The following is a 6000-nucleotide window of genomic DNA, read 5'->3' as shown; positions in this document are numbered from 1 at the left end:
ATGATTATTACAAGTTTGTACACTTTTGATCAATTATCTATTACTTTCAAAATCAATTTGGATCTTAAATACTCAGAGGCTCAGAGCCATGAAACTGGTAACACCTATATATTATGGACCTCTAATTGTATTGATCCTATTATGAATCTATGCTTGTTTTAAAAATAAAAAGGAAAAAATTAAAAAACAAAAGTAATTGTCCTGCTGTCAAGAAACCCCCATATCATTATTCATCCTGATTTGTCATTGGCCCACTCCCCATCCTAGTGGATCAAGTTGAATATAATAATATCATTGAATAGCAATAGCAAAAATTCAAATAGAAACAGGTAAATCAACAAATAGATACATAAATGTCAACAATTTTCTATTGGAGAAGGGAGAGCCAATACAATTTGGATCTCACGATATTTCGCAGAGCTCTAATTGGTTCAAACCTAACTATTTGATTTTTTTTTTTAACCTAACTAATGATAACATAATACTTTGGTAAAGGAACAAAAATATCAGATAAGATCGTAAGCTATCGACATCACTTGTTATTTATTTGCAAACCACATTATTAATTTATTATACAGTGCATATGATGAATATATGGGTATTACACCACACAAGTACTATCTTCTTTTCGACGCCGGGCGGAGGGCAACTGCCCATCTTGTCAACAAATGCGGTACTGGGTGTTGGGCCTTGTCCTCAGCCCAGGTATAGCCCTCCCGGGTGAAGTGGACCGCTGCCTAACCAGGCCCAGGGAATGACCCACGTAAGTGGGGAACCCTGGATTATCAAAAAAAAAAAAAAGTACTATCTTCCATAAGAGTAAAACATACAATTAAAGGGTAGCGAATTTAATTAGATATGTTTTTCCAGTACGTATATCTGTGGTGTTGTCGGTCGTTGGCTAAATGTTGATTGTTTCTGTTTGCAAACGGTTAAGGATTAATTACCGATATAAAAATATCCTCAATTAAATCGTGTTCCATAATTATGAAATTGTATATACAAACAAAAACAGAAAAGAAAACTTGATAGTTTTTCTGAATTTGGAACTTACTGAGTCCACATACTGACGGCAATTACAATACACATTTTCCTACAAACAAAAATGTAGGATAAGATTGATTAAAAGAAAGAAAAAAAGAATTAAAACATCTGAAAATGTGAAATAAATTCTAACACCAAGAATAAGAAGATACATATCTTTATGTTCTAATATTATTGGTTAAATAATTCTATGTAATCAAAAGAAATCCATCATCGAAGATTGAAGAATATTATAAATCAGATTTGGAGAAGCAAATATTGAAAAACAGACCACATTTAGCAGCAATAGAATCTTAACATTGTTATCAAATCTAATATTTTGCTATTTCTTTTAATCATAGTTACTATTATTTCTTTTTTAAAGAAGCATCAAAACTAGGGGGGATGAACTTCGGTAAAATGATGTCAATTTCTCACGTGGAGTCTTAATCTGATCTTGGTCCACACATGGGACCCGCCTTCCATGCACACAGCTCACAACATATTTATTTCTATAAAAGTTTCTTAAAAAATAAAGCAATTGTATTCTCTACACCCCAAAGATACCCTATTTGCAATCCATACCCTAAATCCCTCCATTTTTCTTCCCCCATCACTACCATTTTCCCCCATTTGTATGGTATCCCACTCTTATAAGTATATTGATCTAATTAGCTCTAAAAAATAACAATACTAAAAGTTGTATATCATCAATAGAGAAGATTTCCACTTCAGCTAAAAAAATCAACCAATCATAAGTTTTCTTTATGCCATTTCACATTGAATTGCAAATAGGCCTAATATTTTGGGTTTACAAAATTTGGTTGTGGCCCATTTGAAACATTTCTTACTCTTTCTTCGTCTCTCGACTCTTCTCTCCATCACCATCGTTTCCACTCTCTCCAAATCTCCGTTACTATGAAATAATCACCCACTGTAAATGATTGATTCCTGCTCTTTACACCTTCATTTATACGAGATGTATCTTTCCACCTCCCTTTTGTTTTTCTCCTATATAATCTCTTTCTCTAAAACACTTCTTAGAAACGCCAACCTAATCAATTTAGTAGCAGCAAGCACTCCAAAACCGACTCCTCTTCACCTTCATCGTTCTCATACGAGAAATACAGGTATGAAATATTATTCTAATGATACTGATAGCTACCCTTAGATTCTAATTCAATAATCCCTTCGGTACATGGCAAGGAAACGTCCAGATCAACGGGGAAGGCACCGGCGGCTCTGTTCTTCGATGACACCTCTGGATTAAATAGTCTGAGTTGCGATTCCGTTTCATTACTGGAAAGCAATTACCAATCAGAGAAGATTGTGAGAATCCATATGTAGCTTCAGACTTCTCATTCACGCCACTTCCAGTATGTTACTCTAAGCCTCTTCAGAAATAATGATCCCTGCTTGATCTATGTAGAGTTTCAATCTTTATTTATGATGTATGTGATGAATGGAGAAGACTATGTCTGTCTTTGTTTCCTTTCCTCCAAGCACCGAGTATGGTAAATGTTACTAATTTCTTAGTGCGTGTGTGTTTGATATTCTCAAATATGATATCTCAGATTCTATTACCTTTGGATCACACAACAATATCAAAATCTGGTGGAAGTGGTTGACAATTGGATATGCTTATCTTGGATACATTATAGAAGTGTAGCACATATCATCCTTATTCATTATACGTTTGAATTTTCTTGTGTTACTTTATGCTGATGTTTTCAAATTCTTTCTTTCATTGTGACTGCAACAAGATCGCACAACACCCCGGTTGGCTTTATTTTGAAAGATTATGAGTTTTTTCTCCTTCTATTGTTTATATATGCTTACTTTTTTTTGTAGACGCTAGAGACAATAAAATGACAGTGTCCTTTGCTTAGATGATATACATACTGTGCAACCGTTCAGTCCTACCAATGATATAGATCTTACTCCAATTTTCGTACGCCAATATGCTATGGATAGGTAATAGTGACATCTTTATGACCATTGGAAATTTATGTCTGACATTTTAGACGTTTAATCTCATACTTTTCTGAAAACAGCCTTGCTGTGAAGTTTCCGTATTTAGTTCAAGTGAAACTTAAAAAGGCCAACAAGCTAGGCGAGTAGAACAGCTGGGTTGGAGAGTAAACAAAGAAGATTATGAGAAGCCATTTTTAGCTGCAAACTTATCATTCAGGCCACTTCCAGCAAGTTAATCAAAGCCTCTTTCATGTCTCCCTGCTGCATCTATGGGGAATCTCCATCATTAGTTATGCCGTCAGTGATGTATGGAGAAGACTATGTCCGTCTTGGTTTCCTTTTTGGAGAAAAATCAAGAGTGGCTTATATATTCGATGTTTCACGCTTTCCTCCCTGCACTGAGTACAGTAAGTGTAACATATTGCTTAGTGGGTGTTGTTTTTCTTTTACTCTCAAAGAAGATATCTCAGACGCTATTGTTTTTGGAGCATACAGTTATATCAAAATCTGGTGGTAGACAACTAGATCTGCTTATCTTGGATACATCATTTAAGGTTAAGACAGATCATCCTTATGCATTATAAATTGGAATTTCTTATGTTTCAAACACTATGCTGATATTTTTTGATTCTTTCTTTGACTATGACTGCAGACATGATCACTCAACACCACTTATGTTTCCCTGGCCACATGTATGCTTACTTTGTTTTGTGTAGACACTAGAGACAATCGAATTTTCGTGTACTAAAAGAGGACTTTTAGGAAGAATGACTCACGAGTTTGATCACCACAAGGACAACGAGTGTCTTGAAGAATGGTCTAATAGATACAGAGCTTTAGAAACAATCACAAACTGTCTTAATAAACCATACGCAGAGTGATGATCTTATTTGTTTTCTGCAGATAATTTTGAGTATCTTCGGAATAGTTTACTAAATTTGAACGACTTCTCTTGGTTTTGATTTTCTTCGGCAAGAAGGAGCGAACAGACTTGCAACGGTCTGCTGGTAACCTTTCTACATGAGACTACACTGCAGCAGTAGGGAAAATCACAGAGGCTCTTTCAGATTTTGTGATGGGATTCATCTCGGTTAATCATGCGTCTTGGAAATGGGAGATGTGTATCCGTCTATGATTCATGCAACGCTTGGTGTTCAAGTGGTGAAAAAATGGTGATGCACTTGGTCAAAAATACAACACTCCAGAGTCTCTCGCTCCTAGCCTTAACATTCATAGTTAGTACCTATCTCAGGAAAGTATCGGTTTTATGTATGCTTCTTGACCTTCATAAATTTTTTGATTTGAGGAACCTTTCTTTTGCTTGGTGTTCCATATTTCGTAAAGACTATCCCCAAATGCTAATACATCATAACACCACCTAGCATCGTGTGGATCAAGACTTGCTTCAAAAAAACTACTTCAATGATTGAATGGGAATAAAAGATTTTGATCAGTTTGGCTTTTGTTTTTGTGTGTTTATGGTTATCTGTATTCATGCTTATTACTGTCACAAGCAGACTATATAGTTTCTGTAAAACTTACTATTATTGATCTAAAACTTGCTTAATGTTAACAAAGACTACATATATACGTGTTGTAGTTAAACTTACACATCTTAAAGAAGAGTTGTGTTTAGCTTTATTTATGTTTTATGTAAACTTATGTATGTTATAAGATATACTCGAATTTAATTATATACGCAGGTGTGCATATTTTTTTAAATTGAAAATATTTATAAAACAAAATGAGCAATATTTAAAGTAGTAATTTTTTTTACGTTAAATAATTAGTTTTTATCTATTAAAATTCAAGCATTTTCATATTATATTTCTTATATAATAATTAGAACTAAACCTATAGACATTATTAGAAATATTATAAAAGTTAAGGGAAAAATCAATATACGAAAACAGTATCCACCTATAAGAAAAAAATCAAAAAAAAAAATAACAACTCCAACCTACTTTTGTTATCTTTATTATTTAGTCATGTTACTATAATAAATTTTGGTTTTATAAATGTAAAGCGATTTTAAATTATTATTACTTTGGGTTTTACTAAAACAACAAATGATATTACGCAAAACAACAAATGGTATTAAATTATCAATTGAAAATTTCTACTACCAATATTCCATGAACTCTACATATTTGAAAATATGGCATATGTCATGAATTCTTTCTTCAAATATAAGAATCTAAAGTTGGTTTTAAAAAAATGAATCTAAAAGTTGTGCTTCTATTGACAAAAATATATAATTACAAACCCATTTATTATGATTGTAGATATAATAATAAAAAAATTAATTTGACTTTACTCCAAATATTTATGTTTAGTTCTTATAACAAGTAAATGCCCCTTATCCTAAAATCCTAAACTATATACATTTAAATTAAAATATTGAAACTACGGTTAGGCGATAGTTTTGAACCAAAAAAACAATATTATATCTAATATTTACATTTAATTTATAAAATTATGATTAATTAAAATAGAAATTTTAAATAAAATTATATTACGTGATAAACACTTAAAAAAATCATGAAATAAAAATAACAACAAATTACCTTCTCTATTTTTAGTTTCATATAGCTAAAATTTATTTTAAAAAAACTTTATCTCCAAGATATAATGGAAAAAATTTTAAAACTAAAATTATACATTTTTTAACTGTCTAAAATTATCCATTTATATTAATAATTTAAGCACAAACAGTAAAAGAAAATCATTTAAAATTGGTCAAACAAATAACTTTTAAAATAAAATAAAATACTATATTTCTTTCTTACAAAATTTTCATTCACATTTTCTACACAAATTAAAATATGATTTAAATTCATGTTTATCCCTAATAATTACTTCTGTTTAACTAATATTCATTGAGATATTAAAGTATTTTTAAGATTACAATCATTTTTTACAATAAATACTAAGGCTAAAATAGGTATAACCTTTAAAATTATATTGAAATTAGAAAATGACATAATTTGTGTAATAAGAAGA

At 31.4% G+C, this 6000-nt stretch overlaps 1 long non-coding RNA gene across 1 annotated transcript; it reads left to right on the top strand.

Annotated features, from left to right (window-relative positions):
- Window positions 1-2483: 2483 nt before the first annotated feature.
- Window positions 2484-4460, top strand: LOC125591310. The gene is made up of 4 exons (XR_007327259.1): window positions 2484-2997; window positions 3078-3404; window positions 3493-3551; window positions 3650-4460. It is a non-coding gene; the product is annotated as an uncharacterized LOC125591310 (long non-coding RNA).
- Window positions 4461-6000: the final 1540 nt, after the last annotated feature.

This window comes from Brassica napus, chromosome C8 (genome assembly GCF_020379485.1).
Source record: "Brassica napus cultivar Da-Ae chromosome C8, Da-Ae, whole genome shotgun sequence".
In the NCBI taxonomy this organism is placed as follows: Eukaryota; Viridiplantae; Streptophyta; class Magnoliopsida; order Brassicales; family Brassicaceae; genus Brassica; species Brassica napus.
Note: the sequence above shows the minus strand (reverse complement) of the source record. Positions and strands in the feature narration are given on the sequence as shown.